The sequence below is a fragment of the Vicia villosa genome, linkage group LG2 (assembly GCF_029867415.1).
Source record: "Vicia villosa cultivar HV-30 ecotype Madison, WI linkage group LG2, Vvil1.0, whole genome shotgun sequence".
Taxonomy (NCBI): domain Eukaryota; kingdom Viridiplantae; phylum Streptophyta; class Magnoliopsida; order Fabales; family Fabaceae; genus Vicia; species Vicia villosa.
The window spans coordinates 167,421,558-167,425,913 of NC_081181.1; the positions used below are offsets into that span (position 1 = coordinate 167,421,558).

The 4,356-nt window shown below is 35.4% G+C and overlaps 1 long non-coding RNA gene across 1 annotated transcript; it reads left to right on the plus strand.

Annotated features, from left to right (window-relative positions):
- The first annotated feature begins 1,832 nt into the window (after positions 1-1,832).
- On the plus strand, positions 1,833-3,879 carry LOC131647356 (uncharacterized). The gene is made up of 4 exons (XR_009297801.1): positions 1,833-2,013; positions 2,642-2,684; positions 3,290-3,419; positions 3,566-3,879. It is a non-coding gene; the product is annotated as an uncharacterized LOC131647356 (long non-coding RNA).
- Positions 3,880-4,356: the final 477 nt, after the last annotated feature.

Here is a 4,356-nt window from a genome sequence, read left to right on the forward strand (position 1 = left end):
TCACATCTGTGTATGGTGATTGACGGGGCCGTGACGCCATATAGGCAATGTCACCGCTGTAACTCGTCACAGATGAATTTCCATGTAGGACATATCCGACTCACTTGCGGTTTGCGTGTGCAAGCCTCTTGACATTAGGAATGGGAGATAACCCACGAAGGGTGTGATTATATGACCGACATAGAGGCATTAACGTGCTCCTGGATTCCTCGTACACGGGTACGGGTCTGCATATTTGTGTGTTATCTGTGTGCTTGTTGCTATCTCATTGGTTAGTTATCGGACTACCAATGGTGATATTGCCTTTGTTGTGTGTTTGTACCAAGCCGTGAGGAAAACCCCGAATCCATGGCGGATCCGTTTGTTTGCATGCACCTTGTAGAACCGAGTGAACCCGTAAGATAGGGAGACTCACTAAGATTTAGTAATCTCACCCCAATCCTCTTAATGTTTTTCAGGAACAGGTTAGAAGTAAAGGAATTGCTAGATGATCCTTATTGAAGACGGTGGACGAGTAGATGGCAGGATGACCTCATCAGACGATATTTTTTCACTGTGCAGTCTTATGGACAAGTGTATTGTATACATTTTATACTGAGAGTTGATTAGTATATATTTTATTTCCTTGTCTTTTCCGCTTATGTATGTTTCTTGTACCAATTTTTAGCATCACTACATATTATTCTAGACGTATATGTACGGGGTGTTATAGTTGGTATCAGAGCAGGTCGATTCTTGTCCATGCCATGAAATATCACTAGAAATTCTCTTCTCCCTCATATGTGTGTGTTGCTAGCCTGATTTATACTATCATAGTATTCAGTCGTTGAGCCTGATAACCCCACTGACTGCATATGTGATAGATAGGATCACGGTGGAGCCACCACGAGGATGCGTAAGATTCGAAGCAACTTGAGCTGAAGTGATCGAAGTCGGTTAAGTTGGGGATGTCAGACGTAAGAGGAGAATTGTCACGGAATATTGACAACCCAACTGTCGTGGTAAGGTCTAAGACGAGTGGAAGTTCCAAGATTTCGATTAGACGAAGTGGACCGTCTCGGGATCCTTGTAGCGGTGAAGGGAATTCATGAAGCGCCTGAGTAGGAATATAGTAAGGGAATTCTACGATAGGGATGAGCTTGAAGTAGTTAAGATTTCGCTACACGGTCATGGTGCCAGTGACAGAGAAGACTAAAGAACCAATAAGATGGAAGACTTTTGGGAGCCTGGACAGAGATATTAGATTTTCTAATTACTTCGGCCTGGACAATACTTAGATGGACAAGATATTCCACTCCGACTCGTTCTGGTGTACCTAGAGATGTGAGAAGCTACCTATCTAAGGATTGGTAGAAGGAGTGGAAGTGGTGATCTCCATTTGGGGAAGTCTAGGGTACCTATTTTAGTGGAAGGAACTACTACATCTCCTTTCTATTCTGACGTGCGTGAATCCTAGAACTACGTTAGGCGGCAGCGGAGTGGATGGAAATGCAGAGTGCAGTAATCCATATTCCCTGCTAGTTGCGATTTATCTAATCCTGAGTGAATTCGTATAACTACGCTAGGTGTTGGGTACTTAGGTGAATAGAACTAGTGAAACCCTAGTTCATTCTCACCAATGAAACACTTAATCACATCTAAGAATCTAAGCTCAATCTACAGCTTACCAACCCACACAAAAGAATCACGCTCTGTTTCCCTCTCATTCCATATGTTATCGCTCAGACCCTCAGACCACACAAACCCTCAGACCCTTTAGGTCCCCCCCAAACTATTACTGAGAAAAAACAAGGTATGCATCTTTTATCTTTCACTCTATTTCAACCTTTGTTCTTCTGCTCTTTTGACCGTTTTCTTCTCAATCTTGCTTATGAAAGCTCTTCTGGATTTGAAATTTCGTCACTGTTCTTCTTCTGAGCGTGTGGTGCGTTAGTTATTGTATCTCTTCCATGGTTGTGTGCTGTTGTGTGCAATTCTTTTGTCACAAATCAAAATCAAACTTCAACCATGGAGGTATGTGAAGAATAATTTATTTATATTTATGTATTTTTGTATTTACTTTTTGTTTTGATTTAGAATGAATTAGACTGAATCGAATCATTTTCTGAATGAAAAACCCCGACCCTGAGCTATCGGTATTTGCAAGGAAAGTAAAAGTTACCTTTCAAGATGACAGGAAAGTAAAAGTAAGAAATAAGAAGGAAAAAAAGTTGATTTGGTTTTGCCGTTCGATTAAGCTGTGTACCATTATTGGTGGGATAAGAAGAGTTTGTTTTCTACTGCTACATTATGTTATATATTTAATTTTGTGAAGTGAAGATGAATATTTAGTAGTAATTTGATTCAGTCTGAAACTATTTACTTATTTCTAATTTTCCTAATAGTTAACCCTATATTCGGATTCTACTTTCTAATTTGATGTATTAACTTTAGTACCTATGCTTTTTCCAGTTATCGTAATGTCGTTTTAGTTTGTCCACATGTCGATGATTTAGATAGACCTCTATTTTACTTTAATCTTGTTCTTTGATTTTTTGTATGAAATGTCTTGTGTTAAACTTTAGTTTAGTGTTTTAAGTCGACCTTTATAGTCTAATCTTCAATGATACTAATTAATCTCCACATCTTACTGTTGTTGAAGTGGAGTCAGTGGTTGAAGCATTTGAGAGACTTGGAACCAGAAGGTAAGTTACACAATAGTATTAATTTTTTTTAGGGATTTGGAAGAATTTATATATGCACACTAGTGCAGTTCATACTACGATGCTTACTTCTATGTATATGTATATATATATATATATAGATATATATATATATATATATATATATATATATATATATATATATATATATATATATATATATATATATATATATATATATATATATATATATATATATATATATATGCATGTGCATATGTGTGTGAGTGCTTAAGTAATACTTTGTTTTGTTCTAAATTAACTACAACTTTCATACTATAATGCTTACAAAGATCATTGACTTGCATTCCCTGTTGGAGGTATGGGAGGTGGAGTATTGGTAACAGCTAGTTTAAAGATACTGTTATTACAAAATATAACCTTTTTTTTATATTGGAAAGAACAAATGTCACTTTCTAGTTAGACTTATGCATAAACCTTTTTCTAAACATGTGCTCCAGTGGATGCTTAAAGAGACTTAGAGAGTAACACTTCTAGTTTCTTATACATGCCAATATTGGCCGAGTTTTGTGGTTAGACATTTGACACATTATTTTTAAGCACATCTTACAATTTGTTATTTGCAGGGAGTTTAAAAGGTCAATCAATTCATTGAAGTTCGACCTGGAATAGTTGTTAAAGATGAGAGTGGAAACATCTTGGAGGCCTAATTGGTGTTGGAACAACCATGGATACCACTTTAACTCGTGCTGACAGGTTGGTAGGGCAAGTTATCAGAGAGGTTGGATCACGACCCGAGGTTTTTGTGGAACTTGAGCTACGCGAACATGCCTTAGGGTCATGAGTGTTGTTTTTTTTATGTTATGAATCATGAAAGATGAACAATGCACATGGTCTTGCAGGTAAACTATTTCTTGCTTCGACGACTTCTTGGTATTAGAACTAAAGGTTCGGAGAGACAAGAAAAAGTCGCAAAGCTGGCAAAAGGAGAGATGCTTATGTTGAACATAGGATCAATGTTAACAGGTCCCGGAGTCGTTGATGTGAAGAATGACTTGGCGAAATTGCAACTTACTTCCCCTGTGTGCACCAGCACGACATGTTTTCGAATTTGATATGTTTTTCGGTATTTTGTACTACATGATTATGGAACTTGCTTTTTTTTATATCATGATGCTTATTTGATATTAAATGTTTTTGATTGGAATTAATTTTACTATGTTAAAAAGTGATAGAAAATAAAACAAAATAATACTATAAATAAAAATATTATAGTAGAAATAATTTTTTTTTTAAAAATAATAAAAAGAACAATACTATATTTAAAAATATTTTAGTAGATAATAATTTAAATAAAAAGAAATATTATAGGAAAAGAATAATACAATAAATAAAAACTAATAATGGTTTAAACTGTTGTTAAATGTAAAAATTAAATAATTACTAGCACTTTAAACTGAAACCAAATAAATTATATTTACAATTTATAAATCAAATTACAACGGTTTTCACCATCAGGATATCATATTCACGACAGTTTTAAATGAAAAAAAATCAAAGGCAACTTTACGACGGTTCAAACCGTTAGGATACCACATTCACGACAGTGTTAAACCGTCGCGAATGACAACAAAAACAAAAATCATAGACATATTTACGATGCTTTTTAACCGTCACCATTTATAATTTAAGT